Source organism: Ursus maritimus, unplaced genomic scaffold (genome assembly GCF_017311325.1).
Source record: "Ursus maritimus isolate PB19 unplaced genomic scaffold, ASM1731132v1 scaffold_15, whole genome shotgun sequence".
Taxonomy (NCBI): domain Eukaryota; kingdom Metazoa; phylum Chordata; class Mammalia; order Carnivora; family Ursidae; genus Ursus; species Ursus maritimus.
The window spans coordinates 46,147,888-46,175,300 of record NW_024423897.1 but is presented as its reverse complement, the minus strand read 5'-3'; positions in this window follow the sequence as shown (position 1 = coordinate 46,175,300).

The following is a 27,413-nucleotide window of genomic DNA, read 5'->3' as shown; positions in this document are numbered from 1 at the left end:
GACTAAGCCAGTACTCATAATCCGTATCTTGCTAAAAACTAAAAACACATAGAACATGCTGGATAAAATATAACATATGAAATGTTAAATATATAGCCAAATTCAAAAGACAGAAAAATGCCCTGGTGGTAGAAAGAAGAGAGAAATCAAAGCCAGCCCATGGTGACTTCAGAGGACACAGGGGCTCTAGGGACTGGGATATTCAGACTGGACACCAAAGCATAGTCTGGAGAAATAGTCAGAGCTTCTATTCACCAAGACATCAGCAACAAGCTGGAAACTTTGAAGTGATTTCCCCCTTTGAACTATTTCCCACCCCCAGTAGTCATACCTGCAATAATACTAAGGTACTAAATTTGTTAATTTCATTTGGATTTAAGTGGACTGGAGATAGGAGTGAATATTTTAGATCATACTTAGATTATTCTTCCACTTACCAGTGTTCGCTGTTTTTTTCAGTGTTTTTCTTAAACTTTGCAATAAAATATATCTTTATGTTCTGAATCATTTTCTATTACTGTTATGGACAGAATTGTGCCCCTACTCCAAATTCATGTTTAGACTCTAACCTCAGAATGTGACTGTATTTGGAAATAGGGTGTTTAAAGAGGTAATTAAATTAAAATGAGGCCCTTATGCTGTGCCCTAATCCAATCTGAATTCTTGTTCACAGTATAGGAGATTTGGACATGCATGGGGATGCTGTGTCTTCATATGGCTTTTTCTCTGTATGTGGCCATCTGCAAGCCAAGGACAGAGGTCTTGAAAGAAACTAAACCTGCTGATACCTTGATATTGAACTTTTAACCCCCAGAAGAGTAAAATAAACTTCCGTTGTTTAAGCTATGTAGTCTGCGGCATTTTGTTATGAAAGCTCTAACAAATTAACATAATTACCTAAGTGAAATTGGAGAAAAAGTGCATAATGGAACCATGAACAGATGACTTGACTGTTAAGTTTGTTTACAGTGTTTTCTTACATTGAAGGTTTTATAAAATTTTACTGAATCTTCATTTTTCTATCATTCTTTTAACATGTCCAAATGTATCTTTTTTTTTCTTTTTACTTTTTCATTTAGACTTGGAGTTTTGTGCTAATTTAGGAATGCTTCCCTAGTCAAAAGTAGTAAAGAACAATGTGTATTCTAGGTAAACTTTGGAGTTTCTGGCCCTGAGAAAATCCTTGCCTTAAGTGAAACTCTTCTTATAAAAAATTAGTAAAAGGCTCTAAATTTCACAAAGAAAGGAAATATTTTTCACAATTGACGGGAAGTTCATGACCCTATTACCAGGATTTTTATAACTTACAAAGAATTTTTACATGTCTCACATTTTGTGAACACCTCAAGCAGTAAATGAAAACAATGGCCACCTGACTCCTTAAGAAGGATGAGAAACCAAATAACACTGCTTAGTGTTCTGGATATTTTATGTGCATAATTTCATTAATTAAACCTTATCATAACTATGATATAGCTTGTATATTTCCATTTGAACAATGATGATTCTTAGAGCCTTATCTCTCTTTGCATTTACTGCCCAAAGAAGTTGCTTTGACAGAATTAATCTTTTATCTCCTCTTCTCAGTTTGAGCCAGGAATGTGTCCAAAATGAGATGCTTCACTTTTGTTTATGAACAAAATGAGAGAACTGAGAGATCGTTTCCTCATCCTTACTGTACCTACTCATTTATCGTCCTTCCACTTAAAGTAAGAACTTAAAAGGTGAGGAAATAGAAATCTATTTCACTGAGGCATTCTGTTTTTCCTTAATTCATATTGTATAAAATCATAGCACTCAAGTGATATAATCAAAAATATTCATCAATAAGAATTAACTTGGGGACTTTTAAAGTATATGTAAACTCTTTTGCATTTATAGCCACAGTTATAAATACTTAGGATCTTAACAAGGAACAGATAATAGTATAGCTACTACCTGTGGAGAATATGTTATGCCAGGTACTGTATTATGCATATTATATGCATTATTTCAGTTATTCCTAATAGCAATGAATAATAGTGAGCAATTATTTAGCTATTAAAATATGCAAAGTATAGTGCTAAGTATATGCCATATATTTTCAATTAAAGTATACATTTTGGAATCAGGACATGGAATTTTATATGCAAAGAGTAAAAGAAAATCCAGTTGGATATTTCCAAGGTAATTTCAACAATACAAACTGTAAAAAAGTAAATATTACAATTTTTATAATTGAATTTCATTGAACTTTTCATATAATTTAAAAAGGATTTACTACATATTCTTTCCACTTTACTGTTTACAACCATTCGAAAAATTAATTTATAAGATTTATTTGACAAATATTGGCTGAAATTTTGGCACACTTATGTTTTAGACTTAGACTTAGACTGTTGACTTTTTTTAAATGAATAGATTTTACGGCAAACAAATATATTAAACATAAATATAAATTTATATGTATCATTTTTACTATTTTTTGTTGCTATTTTTGTAACCTAGGCACACACACATCCTTATTCATTTGCATATTGTGTAATGCATTGAATACCCACATATATGAAATATAAATACAAGTGTCTATATAATTGTACATCTGAAACTAATAGAACACTGTATGTTAATTACACTGGAATTAATATAAATCAATTAATTTAAAAAGTGGATATAGATCTTAATGATGAATTATATGGAATACTCTAATAAGAATCTTTTAGTCTGGAGGTAAACTGTACCTCAGTACCAGAAGTGAATTTACCTGATAAAATGGAATGAACAGATGCATATAGTTATATGCATCTATGATTTTTATTTTTTGAGCTAAATTTCAGGTGCCTTTAGAAAATAAGATTTAATTAAAACAAATAGTCAAACTTGGATTTTACAGTGCATTGTATGAGATCCAATGTAAGAGAATCCCATAAGAACCTTTCTTTTTAATTTTGACTCAGTAAAATAATAAAATTAGAGATTATGAAAAGTTCACCAACTTTTGTGTCCTACTGTCCTGCAGTATGTCACAATAAAACCCCTCCTTGAATAAAACCTACATTTCAAAATCATAAAAATTAGAAATCTATTTGTATTTTATTTTTTAGTAAACTCAGTCGTGTTGTGGAAATTGAAACAATACAGAAACTACTTTAGCTATAAGAGAAGAGATGTATTTAAAATTAATTTTTAATCATGGGAGTTGAATGTTGGGGTTTGCATTGAAAGATTTAAAATCTATGTCTGAAGATATGGAATGAGGCTCTGAAGAATATTTCTAAAGTAAATGGGTTAAATAATTTACTTTTAACCTTTTATTTCAGTAATTAAGAAATCAGCCCAAACTCATTCATGTTGCTGAGTAACTTAAAAGACATGAGAGTCCTTTCACTGTGTGGCTTCCATCAAAGCCAAAGAAAGAACTACAGAGATCAGGTTTCCTAAAGCCGGTGAAAAAGGTGTAAAACTTAATTTGTATGAAGAGAAATCCTGCATCTAATTTTTTGCCTGCTTATCTCTTTCCACAATGACAAAAAAGCACCCTGCAAAGCAAATGTATTTCATAGTTAAAATTAACATGTGTCATAATGAAATATGAAGCACTGTAAAAGGATTATATTATTTTACAGATTTTCAATATGACAACTATTCTTGCAATTGAAAATGGAGTTTGGACCACATTCATTACTTTTAATAATTATCTAAGTAATTTAGACTGAAGTTGTATTAATCAAGCTTTAAATGTTCTGAAATTAAATTATTTCAAAAAGCATCATTGTACTTTCTGACTGCCATTTGAATGATTCCCTTCATCCTACAAAATGTAAGCATTATCTTTAGATAATCAGGATATTAAAAGGAAGATTCAGGAGATGGTTGATAAAAGAAACCTCATAATGTATCTTAAATTTGGATATGCATAATTGTTTGAAGTGTGGGGGAGTAAAGATAAATCAGTCAAAAAAATGGCCATAAAGATGTGTTTATCAGTTCAAAAATTTTTGAACTAATATTGCCTGTTTCGAGGTATCTGATTTGGCATAAACAAATCCTGGTATCAAAAGAAGCAATAGCACAGCCACTGATTACAAGCTATGCTCTTGATGGAAGATTTATAATCTGCAATTCACCATGTAGGTGATACGTAGTGAAAGAATCACTCACTTGCCATAAGCAGAAATAATCATTCACTCTGCGAATGAACGTTAACTCTAGGAGTGCTACATGTGAGCAAATAACAACAATTATTATATTTACTTAGTAATTATGATGTACCAGGTACTGTTGTAATACTTTGTTTCAACAATTTGTCTCAAAATAATCCTGTTATAGTTATACATATTATGCCCATTTCATAGATGAGGAAAAGGAGACATTAAATTGCTCACCCAGGATTGGGGAGCTTAATTATACTACCAGAATTTCAACTCAAAAAGTTCAGTTTTCGGTGTTTGTAATCTTATTCAGGTCTCTATGCTCCCACTATCTACCACTTACACAATGAGCGCTGAAACCTGCTCCCAACCACAGCTATCAAGCCTTGCCAGACAGCCCTGCCGAAGCTGGTCTGCTTCCCTGTAATAATAACCTGTATTTCTCGGCCAAGTATACTCTCAGTGGCATGCAAACCAGCTCCAGCTGAACTCGTTTTTCTGCAGTTTCCAACCACTCATGATAGAACCCAGAACCTTCTTCAACCTGTTCTATTGAAGACCTGGGTTATGAAGGGCCTGGCTTGTTTAGCAGAAATTTTCATCACTGAACACATTCTGGGAAGGTGGTGTGGGTAGGGCAGGTCATTCTGCCCAGAGAGTTCTTCTCTGAGACACCTTCTCTGAGACACACCTTGGCCAGTGAGTTTCATGAAAGACAGATGCTCTGACAAAATACCCTACTAAGGCTGATGCACTATGGGAATCCCTCCCCGAGCCTGGACACAAGTGAGCAGCACACCGGTTTAGTTGGAGATTATAACTCACAGGAATGACCGTGCAGAAATAGAGACTGCACTTCTTCTCATGGTTGGCATGTGGGTACTTGACTATGAAACTGAAAAACAGGGTATTTCACTTATAAATAGATGAGAAGAAAAAATATTTATTAACTTAATTGCGAAACAGCAAATGATAGAACAGTACAACGTTCCTTACTAAAAGAAGAGGATATTTTATATATTGCAATGAAAAATGAAACAGATGATCACAGAAATCAGTAATGCACAAGCCAACTCACTTCTCATTTAATTGAATAAAGTAAAATAATGAGGCCAATGAAAATGCTAGTATGACATTTAAGATTTGAGCTTTGTTGATTTTGCCAACGCTTTACATTCTATTGAAGATTTGTTGGCTCTACCACCTGGCCTAACTACTGAACCTGTGTCAGCCAGAAGGATGGGAAAATGAATCAAATAAATGAGACAATGTAGACAGTGTTCAAATGAGTATCCAACTCTCCCTCCTTGCAAAATGCTGAGTTACACAAATGACAAGACACAAATCACCTGACTCGGCTGAAAGAGAAGTAGGGGAGTGTAAGGCATTTTAGAAATCTTTCTGGTCATAATTTTTTTCAGTTAGATTCTGGCATTTGAACAGATAAATTCATGTGATCTGAAAATCCACTTATGTAGAATATCTTCCTTCTTAAATATATATACACACAGATTATTATTATTCAACGATATAATTCTTTCTAGTTTTGCTCTTGATATACATAATTTTTGATGGGCTAGGAAACATATACCTCACCCTCTGGTTGCATATTTTCCTATCCTACTTTCAAAGACTAAATAATTTTGCTTTCCAAAGAGCAGAAAGGAAGGTAGCTGTAGGGGTCATTATGTTATCTAAAGAGACCAGTGTATGCTAAAATTGCAACAAAAGAAATGTACAAACATTGTTCAAGACTTTCTGGATGAGTTTACAAGGTCTTTGAGTCTATCTCCAAGGATGCTAGACAGCACAAGTCACAGACAAATTAAAATCTTTCCACTTCAAATTTCCTGACCCCTTGTTATTTAAAATAGCCAGCAGAAAAAAAGTAGCCACACATATGAATTTGATATATATTATAGTCATAATTACAGACAAATATTGACACCCTTATAATACGTATAAATATTTATCTGTACTTAAACATTCTAAAGTTTCATCACCCATAGAAATTCTGGCATTCTGACTAGAACCTGGGAACACCTGAAAAGTAATATATGAACAAGAACCATGACAGTTTTAGATGTTTTAGGCTCCATGACTGTTACATAATATCTTAGCTTCACCTAATACTTTTAGCAGGTTTTAGGTTTCAGAGTTAGTACAAGTAATGCCTTGATGAAACTATGCGTGATACTCTCTGATGTTATGAAATTTTACTTAAAAATTATCTTAATGATATTTAATGTTTTTTTCCTATCAATTTTTCTAGTAATTTCCTATGAACTAATGAAGTCAACTAAGCTTGGATGGTAAATTACAATTTATTCCATTATATTGAGGTAATAAAAAACAGTCATATATTGTTTATATTAATTTAGCAAGTAATCTAAAAGGCAAAGAAAAAATGTTGGCTACATCTCATTAATTCCCAAAGGACATAATTCTGATTATACATTTCATTGTGAGACAAACAGTCATAATATACACTGTATCTTGCTACATATGCTATATATGATAATTTTCAATGCATATACATGAAAAGCTGTGAAAACGTGATATTGTAGAAATAGGAACTACAGTTAAAGAAAAACTAATATGCAATAAACTTTCATCTACTAAATAGTATTAAAGTTTTTGTAGAACAGTATAATGCTAAAAAGAAAGTGGACCTATATAACCTAAGTTCAATTATTAGCTATATTACTAATTAATTGGATGTGCAGTTTCTCTAAGATACTTTCTTTGTAAGATAGGTGTAAAAAGAACTCACTTTATGGACATCAACAACTATCTTTTGTGTGGCTGGAGTAAACTATGTTTGTGTCCGCTCTTATGGCGTCCTGTCTGGTTTCACATATTTGGACCAGGTTTTAAATAAAGGATTGTTAGTAATAATTTCAATAAAACAATCTAAAATGGTTTGGCATTTCCTATGAATAAATGAACTTTGTACTAACAGGTTCTGCGCAGGCTTGTCTAGTGGTCTGTGAGACACATGTGCCAAAAACAGTTTTGATCTTAACACACCAGGTCTAATTGTGAATGACGGCCCCTGGTAAGCCACATCTCTCTTCCTGACCCTTTCTAAATGCTCTGCACTTTAAAAGACACCAAGGAGGACACATGCTGATAAAAGAAAATACACATGGGTATGTATTGTCTCTGATCTCCAGTGAGGGTGAGCAGGCGTCTGACACACATATGCAGTTATCTGCAACCCAGGGTAGCAAACCAGGGGATAAGGGAAGTGGTCAGGCTGCCCATTGGAGTGGACAGTGGGAGAAGCGTAAAATTACAGATTCCTCAAAATAGTTGAATGAAGTAGAGGACAAATCATAGAGACACATGAAAAATAAACTAATATGAACAGAACACATAAGGTTCACGATGGATATGTTCCTTCCATACCGCTTGTTCATTTACTGTAAGATCTAAATCTGTATTTGTTTGGGGTGCCTGGGGACCCCAGTCAGTTGAGCATGGGACCCTTGGTTTTGGCTCAGGTTGTGATCTCAGGGTGGTGAAACGGAGCCCTGTGTGGGGCTCCCTGCTCAGCAGGGGGGCTGCTTCAGTTTCTCTCTCCCCCTCCTGCTGTCCCTTCTGCTCACGCTTGTTCTCTCTCTAAATAAATAAATATTGAAAAAGATAAATCTGTATTTGTTTTATTGTTTGCTTACACATTTTAAAATTAAAATAAACCCTTTGGTATCAATGAATTAAATATGTACTGTTTAGTGAAAGAGAAAGCACAAATTTTATTTATTAAGAAGGGTGATGATGAATATAAAACTTGCACAAAATATTTGTCCGACGTCTGCCATGGGTGTGACAATAATGTCACATGGAAAATGTAAGACAAACATTTGTAGGAGAGGCGCTAACATCTACTTAAAAGTTGTCAGTTATTTTTAAGAAGGTTATGCCCCAAGACTGCCTGTAAAGTGTGCAGTCACAAAAGATATGTTGTATATATTTTTTGTGAGCAAGTCTCTATTTTAACAAAAAAAAATTTCTTCTAAATTAAATGCACTCTATTTTACAATCTCTTATATATGTACAAAAAGTGAAGCAATGGTAGTCAATTACTGACTGTCTAACAGGAAAAGATCTTGCCAGTTAAATGAGCAAGTAGAAAGTTGACACTTGCATTCCTCTTCGAGGGTCTCCCTAGATGTTGTGTCTTAAAACACTTGCTTCATCCTAGTCCCAGTCCCGGTTGCTGTGTTTCAAAAAGAAAAGTTGCTGATTCCAATTAAGAATTCAAGATTTTCGTCCAGGTCGTGATATCAAAGATTTCGATTTGTCATAGGTAACATATCTGATATTACTGGGAATTCAGCTTCAAAATTCAATATGAAAGATAAAATTGTTTATAAAACAATAAGAATGGCAGTGCACAAACATTTTCTCATAGCCTCTATCAAACAGATTTTGAAATATGCCTTTGAAGGACTATTTACCTTTTAAAAATATGATATAAGGAAAAATGCAACAAGTAGCACAGAAAAACGTAGGTATTTGTTATTTACTGCTGCCTAAAATATTACAACAAAATTTAGGATAAAACAATGGGTATTTATCAGCCTGTAACTTCTTTGGGTGGCAAACTAGACACAGATTAGCAGGGTCCTCTTATACCTTACAATCAAGATGTTAGTTAGCAATGTTGTCTCATTTTCAGACCAAACTAGGGAAAGATTTACTTCTAAACTCCCTGCTTTTTGGCACAACTGAGTTTCTTGGAGGACTACACTAATGGCTCCAGTTTCTGCTTGCTGTTAGCTGAAGGCCACCAACAGGTCCTGGCCATGTGGGCCCCTACAGGATGGTAGTTTGTTACATCAGTGCATGGAAGCCAAAAAGACAGTTGAGCGATTCTCCTAGCAAGTGTAAGTCACAATCTCATGTAACCTAATTATGAGAATTACACTCCAAAACTTTCACCATAGTCTCTTGGCTAGAAACAAATTTCTGTGTCAGCCCACACTCACAGAGAGAGGATTCCATGAAAGGTGTGAGTTTCAGGAGGTGGGTATGATTGGAGTCAGCCTGCCATGACTTAACTACATTCTATTTAAGGATTTGCTTTAAAAATGTGGAACAGAAAAGAAAGACACAAAGGATGGGAAAAAAAAAAAAAAAGAAGAAGAAGAAGCAGCCCCAGAGAAAAGAAGAGAAGATGGGGAGAAAAAGAAAATAAGATAAAAAGAATAAAGACAAAGGAGAAAAAAAAAAAAACAAAAACAAATGAGAAATGAAAGAAAAATGAATGGAAGGGAGTACACTTAAAGTTAAGTTTAAAAAAAATGAATAATTAAATTTTAAAATCTCTTATGGACGCTGAAATTGCACGCATTGAAAAAATAGGTTATTTATCTTTTAAAGTCAAGGAATGAAGTCACCAAAAAATCAATTAGTTCTCACTCAAAATGGAAAAGGCAGTGGAGAACATTTATAAGTAAATGAATGTTCCTCAACTTGAATAATAATGGAGGAAATGTATTGATAACCATCAATAACCATTATTTTTAAAAACTGGAAAAATACATCGTTTTTCGTGAAGACAAAAAAAAAGTTTGGTCATGGTTACAGGAGGAATAACTTTTTCCAAGACTTATAAAATAAGTGAAGATTTGTAAGTCAGGCGTGTATTTTCTTTCTTTGTTCATAGCTTAATTTCAGAATTTCCTGTATATGAATGGTTATACTGTAGGAAGTCTAGAAATACATTTCTTCAATATTTTAACTACATGGTTCCTGGCAAATATTTGATTTATTCAGTGTAGCTTTGGAAGAGATATACTGAGCCTTGTTCCCACATGTAAAAATATGGACGTGAATAATTATTTCAGGGTACTGAGAGAATTAACAATAAAACTGTTAGCACTTTGTTGAACACCTAAGGAATGCCTACTAAATACCCACTGAATGCATGGATTATTAGTCTTCTATGGAGTTATGCAAACCCTGTATCAACCTGCATTCAAAGGAAAGATCGCACTTTTAAAATTTTGATCTTGTTATCAGAGTCAATTTTCAGTTGTAAAAAGTCCTTTTTAAAATTGTGTTTTTTCTTTCATTGTACACTGAAAATTTTGAAAAGGGCATTAAAAGATTGTCAGGTTCCTCCTTTATTCCCTGGCTACTCATGGAGAGCTGCTATGCATTAGGCCCTTTCTTGCCTCTGAGTGAAGCAGGGAAGGACGTTCCAGTGTATCTCACAGAGGTGACCTTCCTGCCCATGTGTAGGCATATTTAGTATAAACACACATAGACTTTTCTTGGAATTATCTTTATAATTTTATGTCTACCTTTATAATTAGGTTATCGTTTATCACATAACATCAATAGGAAACTTTATACCATATTGATGACATAAACATTCTTAGCTTGCTTCATAATATACCTTACTAGTTGTTTATTTTCTGTAGCCTCAGAGATTTCTTTCTGCATTTTATCTTACACCTTGCTTCCCAATTTCTGCAGAATCAAAATGTCTTAGATGTAATGTGCTGGACAAAACAATACAGCTAGAAATAAAATCAAAAGTGTAATTCTCACAAAGGCAAGTCATACGAAACAGAAGGAGAATAAATGGCATGCTAGCAATTTTTGAAATAATTTTCCCTCTTCAATTAATCAGACACGCAATTGGCTTGAAAAAAATATGTATCATCTAAGACAAGTCATCCGTCTTGGCTGGCACTTAAAGTAGATGGGCCATTCTTTACCTTTTAGCACTTCTACTATATAAACCTAAAAGTACAAAATGGAATTCTAGACACACAAGGTTAAAGAAAAGCAGAGTCAGGTTTCATCTTCTGCAATAATGTTAAATGGTCAAGGTGAGGAACAAAAAGTAATATCCATGTCTTGTGAAGTATACAAGAAATGTGAAGCGGGATGTCAAGAATGATGAATATAACAGAAATCCTCTCATAGAAAGAACTTTGTCTACACAGCACTTTCAACAAATAAATCACATATTCTTTTCTGCTCTTAGATCAAGCAGTGAGTCAATAATTTGCAGCAAGGGTTAATTTGACCCTTCGAGTCGATGTGACCACATATTTGGCTGAATTTGGGTTGTTTGAAAATAAAGGGATTTTTGAATCAGTTCGAACGAAGCCATTGTTTATATATAGTTTGGATTTGATGATACTGACACATTTGAGATGTAAGGCAGTTTATCCTGGAGGCTCTACCTTCCTGTCCCTGTGAGTTAGAAAGTCCCTCGGTGACTCATGAGACATTAAAGAAAAAAAATTCCCACTTTTTTTAATCACCAGGTGGGCCTTCAGGGAGCACCTGGAAGTTGAACAAGCATGGCAAGGAAGAGGCCTCCTACTCGTCCTGGAGGTTATCATTCAATGCACGATGTCAATGAGACACCAATGAAGCTTCTAGACCAGGAACGAAGAATGAAGAAGAGGTACAGAGAACACTGCACATTAAAGACAAAGACTCTCTGGTTTTGATTATAACACTTTGTTCTACATTCCAGATACATGTCCTTCCTTCCAGATACACTTTGTTCTACCTTCCAGATATTTCTGCCTTTGGGACCCACGACACATCCCTACAACCTAATGATAATATTTTCCTTTTGCCATAAATCTGGTTGTTTTGACCTACAACCCAAAGAATGCTAAATAATATTCAGTTTCATTAATATTCCACTAGGTGTTCTGATATTATTTTTGTCAAATTAACTCAGAAAAAGGCTTACATTTGATATTGCCAAATAAAATTGTGCAGAATATAAATATTAATTTAATAATATTTAGAATAAAATATTGTGTATCAAATATACACTATATAAAATAAAAAATAAATTGGTTTTAAATTAATTTGGGTTTGAGATTGTTTATAATGGTATATTCTGACAAACTGTTACCAAGACAATCATTATGAGTGGGTTTCTAGAGAGCCAAACTCAGTTCCTTTTCTAGGACATAGTTCTTCTCTATGTGCAAGCTCTCTGGTTTAGCACATGTTTGAATGTTTAGTTCGAGTGTTGAATGCTCACATTCGACTCATGCAATTAAATGAATCTTGCATGGTGCAGGGAGGGTTATGTGTAAGTGCTACTTAATTATGACTCTCTGGATACCCTTAGATGTAATTTCAGATTTTACTGTAAAATAAGACTATCTCCTTGGAGCCCATGATTAAAATGTTTGATTGTTATGTAAAAGCCAGATTCATTTTCTGGTTCATTGACAACACATGCAGATGTGTCTCCCTGTGTCTCCTATTCAAATCTTATTTGTCTTGATTTAAGGATGGGAAGAAGTAACAAAAATCTTACTGCTTAATAGAGAAGTGAAAAATATCTAAGGTAAATATGATCCATTTTTTAAATTATATATGCCTGTAGATGTACAGTTATAGTATTAATGCTGAATGCATTTTATATACACATAGTTTACCAGGTGCACCTTCAAAATAATGTCATCATAATTTACCTGCAGAAAAATGAAGCTTCATACCTACATCTCCATCTGCATCTCTTTTCTATGCTATTTATATTATTACACTTAGGAATGCAGGATGTGATTTGGGACAAAAGAAGGATAATAAGTTAATGACAAATCTGAATGAGGTGCTGTTTTGTGCATAATTTGTGTTTTTGACATGTTGCTGCGGTATACAGACAGGAGCTGTTTAGAGAAAGGCTTGCTGTTTGATGTCATCTTCTGGCCTGAAATTGTCACGGGTTAAAGTAAAGATCTATCATAACCCTGAGTATTAGAAACACCCCTGCTGTGTTTATGCTAAGTAGTTTGAAAACTATCACGCGTCCATTTATAGCACGAACAGAATCAGTATTTCAAAAATCTGACCACTCTGCTTGCCTTGCTCTGAACAAACAAGCAAGCAAACAAACAATTTCCAACAATGGTCAGAAAATCCTTTCCATCTCATTCCAGGGAACATTTCCAATGCTAAAATGGTAATCTGTGGTAATGTGGATTCTGGAAAGTAAGGGATGGGGTAGGATGCTGGTGATTCCTTTTTCTTCTTTTGGTGGGTAAGGTGGTAGAATATAGAAAGTTATCTAAATGTACAGTTTCCTCAGGATATTCTAGGAAAGAATTTGTTCTCCCTGGAAGAAGAGATTAGGATTCTCAAGAAGAGATTTAAGATTAGGACTTAAAACCAGAAGCAGGGGAAAGATGAAGAGAAATTTCATGTTTTCTAAGGGCACTTGGGTTCCAAACTGCCACCTGTGAAATAGCTATTGGTTAGACTTGACTCTGGGCAGACCTGCTAGATCCTACTGACCCTGAGCACCTGCCGGTAGCTACAATAGTGGACTGAAGTGCTTCCATTCCTGGTGGTGAGGAGGAACCTGCCACTTTTACCTGGAAGAAATGGACCACATATGTAGGCATAATATTTAGCATTAATAAACTTTGAACTTACAATGTCTTTAACTATGTGAAAATATAGGATAATCACAAGTGAGACCCAAATCGATGTTCTACAGCGTCAGAGAGAATAAATAGCACTTAATATGGAATAAGCATAAAAAGGGATGGAAAAATAAAATAAGATGAAACATAGAGAGAGGCAAACCATAAGAGATTCTTTCTAGGAAACAAACTGAGGGTTGCTGGAGGGGAGGGGAGTGGGGCAAGGGGTAATTGGGTGATGGACATTAAGGAGGGTGCTTGATGTGATGAGTACTGGGTGTTATAAGTAACTGATGAATCACTAAATTCTACCTCTGAAACTAATGAAACACTATATGTTAACTAACTTGAATTTAAATTTAAAAATTTAAAAAACATATAAATTTCAAAAAAAAAAAGAAAGAAAGAAAAAAAAAGGATGGAAAGTAATAGGGATTTGCCAAGAGACTTGTATCACATAGCAGATGTAACAACAGGTCATGGAGGAGGAGGTTCCAGAATGAGAAAGGAATGAAGAAAAGGAAAATCAAATAAGAGATTCATTTTCTCTGAGCCTGGAGATTTAAGGTGGCTATCAAGTCCCACAGAAGATTAATGAAAAATGACACACAACACAGAATACCCTGATACAAATCCTCAATTCAAATAAAAGGGAAAAAAATCCTTAAAATCATTGGGGAAGAAAGAAAAGGTTTCCTAAAAAAGATAGAAAATCTGCACCATGGGACTTCTCATCTACACAACGGTAATTGAAGGACATCCGTGGGTGATGGAGATAAGGTATCTGCTATTCAAAAATGCTATACTGTTATAATTCCAGTTATAACAGCCATTTGTTATAATTGTTATAAGTCCATATTTAAACTAAAAAGAAAGCTAGTATCAAATCCTGGAGAACTTGGAGCTTGTGCTTTCCATGTGTCTTTGGACAACACTAGGGAAAGTACTTTAATTTAGTAGCTATAAAATCAAAACAGAGTTTTTAAAAAATGGAAAAACCTTGTAGGCAAGCATGAATTTTATATTTTTAAGTACACATTTTATCAATAATATAATTAGAACTTTTCCTATAAGTATTATTTAAAAGTTATTGAACTAGAGGAGTTACACTCTTAGTAAATACTTAATAGTTCAGACTTTTAAGTAGGTGAGAGAAAAGATTAGACAGGTGGATAGGTAGATAGGTAATTAGGCAGGTGGGTAGGTAGATATTCAGCTAGCTAAGCTAGATCAATTAGAGCTAAATGTAAAAATAGAGCAAGGACTAAGAGATACGAATTTCTCATCCAGGTGGTGGTTGAGGGGGAGGTTTAGGTAAGCAAGCTGTCCTCAGAGGATGCAGTCACAGGCACAAGCTATTTTGTACATGGAGGCCATGATGGCCTTAAGGTTCACTTGGCTTGACTAACTTTACACAAGTTTCTTTCTGATTATAGGCCCCCTTGACTCCCATTTCTTAGAGCATTTACTTTATAGGTTATAAATATGTGTTATATCGACATCATGGATAAGTGCTATTAGCTAAACTAGGATCATCGAATATGATTTTGGTTTAGATCATGAATATTTTCTAAGGTGAAACTATTTTCAACTTGTGATAGATACTTGCCAAATCAGAGGTTTTATTTTGTAGTTTTTTATAACTTCCTGTAGTGAATAAGCTCCAAAGTAGTAAAAAAAAAAAAGTATTGAAACTACTAAATACGAAGTATTTCTAAACAAACTATTGGATAGACATTAGCTCGTTGTAATTAATTTGACTTCTATATTTTCAAGTATACATTATTTATTTTAGAGAAATTGAGTCTTTATTAATAGAGAAAATTAAGTTGTGCTAATCCGTTTGAAGAGTATAGTTCTGACTTAAGAGCTTTCAAATGATTTCAGAAAACTGTTCTCAGTAAACATTTTTTTTAAGATTTATTTATTTTTCGAGAGGGAGAGTGCTCATGGAGGGCAGGGCAGAGGGAGAGCATCTTCCCACGAAGCGGGGAGCCCAACGCCGGATCTCACAATCCATCAGATCATGACCTGAACTGAAATCAAGAGTCAGACACTCAGCTTACTGAGTCACCCAGGCACCCCCATCAGTGAACATAATAAGCAATAAGGTTTTGCCACCTTGTTCAACAGACAAATAAATATTAAAGGCAAGGCAGCAGGGCTTCCCTCTTATGCATAATACTATGAAAGAGAACAGAGAGTTTTATGAAAGCATACAAAATGTCAATACTGCCTTTTGAAAAGCGAATGATTATTCCATATACTTTTGTTTTAACTAGAAAGTGACATATGCCTGTGCATGTATGTGTGTGTGTGTGTGTGTTTCTGAATGAGTTGAATGATACCAATTAAATTATGTGAAGCTTTTAAAAGAAGATGTGTATTTACACTGATATCTGATAAGAGTACAATAACGATTCAGTACATTATATGCATTCCTTCCACACTCCTAGATTTGATCTAAGGTAATCAATAACATACAGAGTGAAAAAGTGCTTCCTTACCATCTTGCAGCTGCTTCTAAACCTGACTTATGACACACAAATTGTATTCGCGTTCATAATTTGCCTTTAATTAAATGGGATTAAAACATTTTCCAAACATCATTTTAGATTGCTGGATTGAAGATGAAGATGGGAAGAGGCTTTAGCATGGAGATAATAGACTGTTGATTTTAAGTTAAATCATTTAATCTCTGTGTAATTCCTGTTTCTTATCTTCAAATTTGAAATAAATCTTTTATTTAAACATAGATGGGAGATGTTGATTTTAAACAATGAAATTATCCCCTGGTTGTTGGTTGTAAAAAAGAGAAAGCTAAAACCGTGTTATTTGGTGTTCAACAGCTTATGGCAACACTTCCATTATATCGGTTTACCTAGTTTTATCACTTTTTGTAAAAATAGTGGTATAAAATTCATTGAATATTGATTCATTCATATTTAAAATATTCTAAAATATTATTTAATGTAAGACTAAGATTAGAATCTTTTCTTGCAGAATGAACTTTTATTGATTAGAAATTACGAACAAAATTAAATAACTTCATGTTTTTTTACAGAACAATTGCACCTTTTCTGAGCCCTGACCTTGTCAGCAGTAAAAGGTGGGATACCTGTTCCATGGTAAGGCTCTTAGACTTATGGAGAGCTGAACCAGAGAGAATTTATGGAAGAAATATACCATTCCTAGAACAAGGGTTTCATAGGATAGAGAACTTTTAATGGAATAAGGATGTTTTTGCATCTGTTCCCCAGTTTTCTAAGAATCAATTCCATTTAGTTATTTCCTTCAATTCAGGTTATCAGGTTCAGGAGACAAATTTAAACCAACCAAATCTGGGGAACCTGGGTGGCTCAGTCAGTTAAGCGTCTACCTTCAGCTCAGGTCATAATCCCAGTGTCCTGGGATCAAGCCCCACATTGGGCTCCCTGCTCAGTTGTGAGCCTGCTTCTGTCTTTCTCTCTGTTGTTCCCCCTGCTTGTGTCCTAGCACACACTCTCTCTCTCTCTCTCTCTAATAAATAAAATCTTAAAAAATATAAAAATAAAACAAATTCAAAATTTATATATATATATTATATGTTTATATAGTTTATGTTTTAATATGTATATGTATAAGTTTAAAATGTATATATATATTTTGTATATATAACTAACAAAAATTTATTAATTTTTATTTAGTTACTGTTTTTTTCTAAAAACCTATTCCTATTTTGTTAACTTTCATATATACTCTCTGAAGGTCTGAAGGTAGGGATCTTGTCAATGTTTTTTTTTTTTTTTTTTTTTCAGTGCTCTCTAGAGCCTAGAACCTAAGTTCATGACATCCCAAAGTGCTTAATATATATTTGTTTACTATATGAATGAATTAAGAGTTTAATGTGTAAAGGAGAATATCTTTGTTTTAACCAGCAATAAAGGATTATCACTTCAGTTCTCAGATCACTTCTTTCTTTAGGAATAGTCTAATAAACCATTTCTTTGTAAATCACTATGCACATAATTAACAGTGGGCCATTTAGTTAATATGACATCTGTTCTAATTGCACTCTTCTCCCCTAGCTATTTAGAATTTCCCCTAATTTTATGATATTTCTGGTTCGAGCAGACATCATATAGCAGAATTTTAAAATAATTCAGCGCAAGTATTTGATATTTTATTTTCTGGAAAAATCACTAAATTGCAGAGTTCAATATTTCAAAGGAAAAAGACAGGAAACTTCCCTCATTTGTTTGGAGGGGGCACCAATAAATTTGGAAGTCACTGTGTTATATATTTAATTAAAAAGTAATAACTAGTAAAAAGGGCACAAAATCTGTATTAGGACTTTGGTATAGTACACATCAAATTCATTTGGTTAGTATGTGTTTCAAAAAGAAAAAATGGAAAATACTATTAAATACAACTTTTGTTGTACTGTTTTTAATTTTTTAAAAAATTATAAGAAAACTCTGTGCTACAGGTTGCGCTCAAACTCATGGCCTCAAGATCAAGAGTCACATGTTCTACCGATTGAGCCAGCCAGGCCAACAGTACTGTTTTTAATAGAAATAACTTTGATAGTGTAAAATTACTTTAATATACATTTGATATTTTCTTTCTCAGAACTAAGAATGTCCTAATTGTACTGGCAACACTGATTGACTGATTAATTAATTTTAAGTCATCACACACTTCTCAGATTAGAGCACATTATCATTTGTCCTTGAAATGTGTTCCTTTATTCACTTTTTTCTTTTATCTCTTTTTATTTTCTGTCCCTTTCTCCAGTCATTGGTAAACATCCTCATTTATTTTAAACTAAGTTTTGTTTGTAGAGAATTTTTCAAAATCCATTTTAACCATGTTTTAAAATTTACATACATAAAGGTTACATATTTACAGATCTGTTTATATATAATTGTATACATATGTATGTATGCCATGGATGTATACATACACACACACACACACACATATATAATTATCTTACTTTTTCAGTAAACCCAATGTATTTATATATATATACATATATACAAATGTATGTATACACATATATACACGTCATACATATATTACTTTCTTATGTTTTTATAACGAGCCTTTTTTGAAGTTCTATCCTATGTTTCTTTTTTTTTTTTTTAAGATTGTATTTATTTATTTGAGAGAGTGAGAGCACATGAGCAGGGACAGGGGCAGAGGGAGAAAGAGAAGACTCCCTGCTGAGTGGGGTACCCGATGCAGGGCTCAATCCCAGGACCCCAGGATCATGACCCCAGTCAAAGGCAGACACTTAACTGACTAAGCCACCCAGGCACCTCTTCTATCCATGTTTCTTTATACACATCAATGGATACATCTGATCTATATACTCATCAATGGATACAACTGATCCATACTGTTGCAAAATGCTCCATAAAATGTGGCTCCCACATTTGGTCTATTTACTCTTCTTACAGTGATGGATTTGGGAGCTGGAAGCTTTGAATTAATTTTTAAATCCAAACAATTTTATCTCCAAATATTTATTTTCATTTATTTTTTTCTCCAAATATTGACCTAAATTCCACAGAGTACATATAGCTTTTATTTTATTTAAAGATTTTATTTATTTATTTGACAGAGCACAAGAGCGAGAGGGATTAAGAGAACGAGTGGGGGGAGAGGCAGACGGAGAAGCAGACTCCCTGCAGAGCAGGGAGCCTGACATGGGGCTTGATCCCAGGACCTGGGATCATGACCTGAGACGAAGGCAGATGCTGAACTAACTGAGCCACTCAGGCGTCCTACATACAGCTTTTAAATATAACATATATCCTCTTAAGAATTTGTTAAGTATTCACTATTCTCATTCTTACCATCAGTTGGTTACAATAGTGATGACAAAGAGATATTACTATCTCTCGGTTGCCAACACTAATGCCCAAAGGTGGCAAGAATGCTAAAGAATAGAATAAAACAGAAAGCAGTTTATTCAATTATTGGTCAGATTTTAAATATTCCAAGATTTTTTTCCCCAATAATTCAATGTGTAGTTCTTCCATGTCAACAAATAAAATATTTGATTAACACTCCCTACTGGTTTTATATAATTTATGTTTTATTTTTTTGGAAAAAACTAATAATTATTTTTTCATTTATGAATTTAGCAACAAAAAGTCTTATGGCCTCCTATGACCCAGATACTGTCTTTGAGGGTAGGGATATGGCAGTGAATAAAATAAAAAAGAAGCCTTAAGTAGGCTGGTCAGGAAAAGATTCATTTAGAATGTGAGATTTAAAGATTTATAGAAGGCAAGGAATTGAATCGCACCTATATCTGTGGGGAGAACATTCCAGGAAAAGGAAGGAGGAAGTGTAAGTCCTAGAATCAGAAGCATGGTTAGATGTTTGCATAAGATGGGGAGTCAGTCAATGATTTGTTGCAAAGAGGTAAGGTATGACTTAGAAATCTTTTGGAGTACTTCAGCTACTTCTGAACAAATTTGTAAAAAATATAAAATCCAGCTATTAAAAAACACATTTAAATGTTGTTTAAATAGTTACATAAGAAGTAAAATAGTGTATGTAGTGATCCAAAGGGGCACCTGTACCCCAATGTTTATAGCAGCAATGTCCACAATAGCCGCACTGTGCAAAGAGCCCAGATGTCCACTGACAGGTGAATAGATAAGGGATAGGTGGTATAAACACACAATGGAATACTACTCAGTTACCAAAAGGATGAATTTTTACCGTTTACATCAAAGTGCGTGGAACTGATGTTGAATGAAATAAGTTAATCAGAAAAAAGACAATTATCATGTTTTCACTCATATATGGAATATAAGAAATAGAGCAGAGGGATCATAGGGGAAGGGAGGGAAAACTGAATGGGAAATCAAAGAGGGAGACAAACCATGAGAGACTCTTAACTCTAGGAAACAACGTGAGCGTTGCTGGAGGGGAGGTGGATGGGGGAATGGGTAACTGGGTGACAGGCATTAAGAAGGCACGTGATGTGATGAACACTGGGTGTGATATGCAACTGATGAATTACTGAACACAACATCTGAAACTAATGATGTACTATATGTTGTCTAATTAAATTTTAAAAAAAGAGTAGAATAGTGTAATACAAAGAGCTTCTTTAACAGACCTTGAACATGTGGGAATATTCCCATGTTTAACACTAACTGGTACTATGAACCTGAAAAAGTTACTTGGTCTCTTGGTCTCAGCTTCCTATTGGCTGAGAGAGATCGCCAGGTGGGACTTCTAATGCTTTTTTCCATTCAGGTCTAAATTTCTAGGACTCTGAGCTCTGAGTCAAACCCCTAAGCCCTGTTGTTCAAGTTATTAGGCAGAGAAATCAGTAGTTGTGTTTTATTCACTTTGTCAAACTGTCTCTTGTTGTTTGGGAGAAAGGCATTTTTCTTTTCTTCTTTTTTTGATACTAGAGTAGGAAACAATTTTAGTTTGGTGAAAGGAGATAGTATAGTAATAACCTGAGGCTCATTTTTATTCTTTTTCCTATTCTTTTGCAAATTCATACATTTACTAGAAAATAACTCCCAAGCAGATTAGCTAGACTTTCAGCTGACTTTCACTAAAATACATAGGTACCAAGGACGGTAATAGTTTGAGAGGTTATAATGCTACATTTTAAAATCCACATATATTCATTTAAGACAAAGTAGACAGAATTCACTTTTTTTTTTATAAGTTGGAATGGTAGTAGGAGTGAATAGAAACTGAAGAGAATGACATTTGGATGAAAACGAAGTTACTTCGCCCAAAAATAGCATTGTCTAAAAGGTACATCTATTTGCATTAAAGATGTGGACAGCCAGAAGCCACAAAGTAAAAGTGTGGGTGCCATTGGGTCTGTGGTGTGCACTTTGGCTATGTAAGAGCTACAGCTATGACAACAACATTTATTAAAAACCCGCAATATGTATACGCTGGTTCCTCTTCTCTGTGTGAAACTTCCAACTGGTTCCTCTCGACTTTTTAAATTATGCTCTAATATTAGCCAAGCAAAGTGGATGTTTCTTCCATCTGTGATTCCAAATTAAATTTCCCCTTAAGTCCATACCTTCCAAAGGTCAAAATCATGAACTACTCTGAGAGTTCCCTACCACGTTATTACAGCTGTCACTTTCAGAGAATTGATTACCAGCCCTATGTTACTCCAGATTTCAATTGAAGATTGTGAATTGCAACAATTTTGAAGCCATACATTTTTAACTTTCTGCAATAAAAGCCAATTCTCAGTCTAACATATTTCACCATAATGTTGTGAAATGTTATGAAACATTTCTCAAATGCACGAAGGTGGCCATTAGGATTCTGATTTTTGTATTTTGTATGTGTAATGCTGTTTCCAAACAGAATCCATAATAGTCATGTACAAAACTCATTCATCTTTTAAACATGTTTAATATTGTGCTGATGTATAGAACTGAAGCAGAAAACTAATAGCATTCTTGACTTTTATCAATTTTCCTTGAAAGTTATTTTCAAAGGTAAACAATTTATAGACATATATATACACACATAGACATACACCTTCAATTAAATAATATTTATATAACACCTTTTAAATGAATCAATAATAAAAACTGATTATTTGGGATAGGACAAATAGTATTTTGACATCATTAACTATGGCCATAAAATGATATCTAAAGTTAATTTCATTTACAATAGTAGAAACTTTAAAAATTTTGTCTTTAAAAAATTGTTTGGATTTCACGAATTTTGCCTTTTATTTCAGAGACTAGTTTCAATATTTTTATTGAACAAGATTTTCTACCAAGGACTATTTAAATTCTACACATGATTCTTAAAAAACTGTTAGGTGCTAGAATATTGTGGCTATTATGACACATAAAAATATTGTCCTTGTCCTCAAGAGACTATCAAGAGAAAAAAAAAAAATCATCCATTTATTCAACAAACAGTTTTCAAGGACACCCTATGCACCTGGAACCGGTTATAATGCCATGCCCAGAAATCATTTAGTTCTTTTTGATGACAAGGATAATAAGAAGCATTTACTTTCATCAAATATGTAGTGTGGATGCATAAACAAAAGTGACTAAAGCACCAGGGGAAGAAAGAATCATTAAACGATGATGAAGAAAATCACTTTCTACAAAATAGCTAACTAAATTTTAGCTAGTGACAAAAAATGGTACAAAATATGGAAGAACATAAAGATGTCAATAATTCATCTAATTCTATAATAACGGGGTTTATTAACTACTGAAACATGTTTCACTCACTTTATGCAAGCATATGTGTTAAAATAATTTATTCAAATTAAGTAACTGAATTCATCAAATATAAGATATTATCTTGTCAATTTCAGATAGTATACATGATTGCAGTTGAATGTGAAAAAAGGGAATTCAATTTAAACAGTCACGAAAAAAATGAGTAAAGCAAGAGTAAAAAGAAAGTAACAAAGAAATGTACAGTACTTTTTAGACTGTATAAGTACAGGAGAAAATACATGCACACACACACACACACACACACACCCCACATATACACAGAGGCATAGGAAAATTAGTCCATATGTCAAGAAATTAGAAATATTTAAACCAGATATTGCATAATGGGGTTTATATAAGTTGGTGATCAGGTATACATAGGGTATGCTAAAAAAAAAAAAAATGCTATCATCAAGGAATCCTCCAAGAAGGCCATCCTGGGATATTGGGAAAATGTTCAATTAACGTAGATTGAGTGTTGAATTTAAGTTGCTTAGAGGGACTCTAGATGGAAAGGTCAAGGAAGTAGTTGGGAATGCAATTCTCACTTTAGGAGAGTCTAAAAAGTTTGAAATCATCCACATAGAAGGTCAAATATTGGAATATATGAAATCCGCAAAGGAGGATAGGTTATAAAAGAGTAAAAAAGTTGTCATGACACAGGTTTTTTAATAATATGCTTAACAGAGAAAAGCAAATCAAAAAAAGTGACTTTGGAAATAAGAGTAAAATGAACACTTTATTACTAACACGGAAAAGAGGAGAACCTTTTAAGAAGAAGAAATTATCAATCAATGGCAAACACTCTAGAAATGTCAAACTATTTAAGGACCACACACACACAACTTTCTTTCTCTTTCTCTCTGAGACTGTCAATCTTCATAGAATAAATTTAAACATTGGGATGAAGGCTAATCTGGATCATAAATGTTAAAATCTGAGTGTGGTTGAGGTTTTGGAGACAAGAAGTGTATACAGCTTTTGCCAGTATTTGAGAAGGAAAGAAGAGAAAGAAAACTAGAGATTTTTTTTTAAGTAGATAAAAATATTTTAACGCAAAATATTTTGAATTAGATACAGGAAGACAGTTTGATTTAAGTGTCATAATTGACAGGAAGACAACTCATTGAAAAAGGAACATCTCAAATGTATGAGAAAACATTTTTTTTTAAAGGTCAGACTCTTTGGAGTGATTTAAAAAAAAAAAAACAAATGACTCTTGTTTATATAATGCAAACCTATTATTATTTCAGTATAAAAAGTCATTTCACTGAAAATTTCTGTTACTTAACTTTATTGATTATGTCAAAATTAACTACTTTCATTCACATTAATTTAATGACTCATGAAGGTACAATCATTAACACTTGACAGTGTTTACGTCAGTAAAATATTTACTTTAAAATCTCGAAAATTAAACTGGGAATAGAACATATTTCTATCTAGAAAGTGATGTTTAGAGAATTAATGGAAGAAATCTGAATAAATATACACTATAGAGATAAAATTTTTATTACCAATGTCATGGTTTCTACATTATAAAGTCGGCAGTAACAAAAACAAAAGCCCGTATGAATTCACAAAAGCAATGAAATTTATCATCACTAATATCTTCTGCTTGCATTGCAGAATCATGGATATTTTAAAAGGATTTGTGCCACAGAAACCAGTACATGATTGATGATCTTATGTGCCTAGACAATACTTTAGAAAATGACGTTTCGATTATGTTCAACCATGTTAGTAGAGAACACTGAGGTTGAAGTGTGCTGTCCCACCAAAGCCTCATAGTAAACTACGAACACCCCTGCATCTCCCGCACTGTGGATCAGGGATCATGCTGCCATCATGTTGATGACATCAGTTCACAAACTAATATAGTTTAAGACCATTTTAATTTTTAAATGACAAATGCCATATTTTTTCCAAAATAGATTTTAATATTCATTTCATAACACTCCCAGAAGCATTCAAACCACTATTTCTTTCTGGGAATAATAATTTGGTTCATACATTCGAAATATTTAATAAAAAGTTTGTGACAGGTCACATGCTACCCAGCATAGTGATAGACTAAATTATTAAATAATCTAGAAGTACTCTAGGTAAGGTGGCCAGAGGACTTATTAAGCAAGCCAGGAGACTTTGGAGAATTAAAGGGATGCTATAAATGATTGTGTAGGAACAACAGGCAGGAACCAGGACTATTCTAGACAAACTAGGACACACAGTCTCCGTTATTACAGATCATGTTCATTCAAATATCTTTGCCTGTTTTACTAGATATAAGAGGGCATAGCATTCTTTACATTAATTCTTCCTGTCAAATATTTAACTACTCGGTGTCATTTATAATAGGAGCAATCTCTCCGTATCACCTAAAGACAAAGCACGTGCACACACACACGTGTGTGTGTGTGTGTGTGTGTGTGTGTGTGTATGAATGCCCACGTAGTCATTTTCATTTGATTATTAGTAGCAGATGCCTCTCATCTGATGCACTCTGAAGTCTAACTGCAAAGTCATACACGTATATATTATTTATTTGGCACAAATCCAACAGTATTAACTAATGAAATGTGAACTCAAAAAGGCATAGAAGGGCTAAATAGAAAATAAAGCAGCCTGACAATGCCATTCAGCATTCAAATACACATGTAGGAGATATGAAGGTGAAGAAATAAACTTTCTTGTATCTCTTCCTGTGTTTATAGATGATATGATGTGAATAATCACTAACAGTTCTCATTTAAATGTACAAGTTACCCTTGGGCATCAATTATAACTAACTGAGGACATAAGCAACAGCTAAAAGCTGACAAATGTGTGTGTAGAAAGCCCCTTAAAACATAATCACTTTCCCATCAAAGAAGAAGCAAGGATATCATAACCAGGCAATTGGGACACCTTGTCAGTTAGGTATAAATTGGGCAATAAGGAAAATAGCTTGACATAAGGGATGGCACATCCTGAGAGAGGTGCTCAGGGAATGGAATCCTGACTTCAGTTTGGACTTGTCTGCTGTAAGCCATCAACAACATTAGACGATGCCAAGTCGCACAGCAGAATTAATTCAGAAATATTCAAAGAGACAATGAAAAGATTTCTAAAATCTTCTTATGGTAAGCAGAATACGTTTTTTGTTGTTTTTAACTAGAATCTTGGAAAAATAGGCTATGAAATATACCTACGACATATAAAACATGTGAAAGATATTTTGGATTTGTTTTAAAAAAAGTTCCCAAGTACCAATTTCCACTCACCCTTTATTCTTGGGCTATAGCCCTGACTATCCTTCCCTGTGCAGGAGGTCTTCATCTCGTTCACCCACTGTTCCCCCGAATACAATACTCTAAAACTGAACGTACTACTTTTACCACTTTTCCCTTTGGTATTTCCAATTTTGATAATGAAGCCTCCATTCGGGTGCGTGGGCATTACCACAGGCTGGGTTCTCCGAGAGCAGACACTGAGATGGTGTTTGAGGTGAGATCCTTCGGGTTTTTTGTTTGTTTTTGTTTCTTAAGGATTGTCTATCAAAGGGAGGGAGGAAGCAGTATTGAGCAGAGGTAGAAGTTGGAGTGCCATGGGGATGATGAAGACTTAGGCAAAGCTCTGGATGTGGAGTGACTCATCAAATGGTCCTTAGCTGGCTTCTAATACCTGGCCTTTCATGCGCCATTTGATCGCTCACTGGCTGCAGGCTGCGCTTGGGAAGAGAGTGATATCAGGACCAGCGTGTCTGTGCAGCGAGCGCAGCCTGAAAAGGGAAATCTGAGGACTCTGGGGGCCTATCACCTGTCTACCATATTCCACATTTCACTCCCATATACGAGCATTCACTCACTAGTTCTAATAAATGTTGACTTTAATTTTTTTCTATCTGCTACATATTTTATAGCTTTGCTGCTACTGTCTTTTTTTTTTTTTTAAGATTTTATTTATTTATTTGAGAGCAAGAGACAGAGATAGTGACCGAGAGCACAAGCAGGGAGGAGAGGGAGAAGCAGGCTGCCCGCTGAGCAGGGAGCCCGACGTGGGGCTTGATCCCAGGACCCCAAGATCATGACCTGAGCAGAAGGCAGACGTTTAACTGACTGAGCCACCCAGGCGCCCCTGCTGCTACTGTCTTAATCTTGGTTATCTTTTCTTTTTTCTTAGTATTTGTGCCAATTTTCCTGCTCAGTTTTATGCCCAGGCAGCCTGAATGGTCCTCTTTCATGAGACCTCCCTTGCCTTCCAGATGGATCCACACGGGCAGTGGCTAACTTCTTTACACACCCATTTACCTCTACACTCTCCTACTGAATCACAATAATTCTGTCTCTGTGCCATGATCTTCATTGTCTTTATTCTCTTTCATAGGCTCTTTCCCTTACCCCTTGCATACCAGCCTGGTAAATGTTCACCTTATAAGAACACTGCCCACCAGCAGTAGTTCATCCTTTTCTTCTTTGAACTGGCTCCATAGGAAGCAAAAACTCTGGCACATGTTAGCTTGTCTCTTTAGAAATATTAGTGTAACATCTGTATGAACATTTCCTGGTGAAGTGCCTTGTACACGCAGGCACTGACAGTACGTTTTGTCTTGAGATTTAAGAAACAAGATGGGGGGT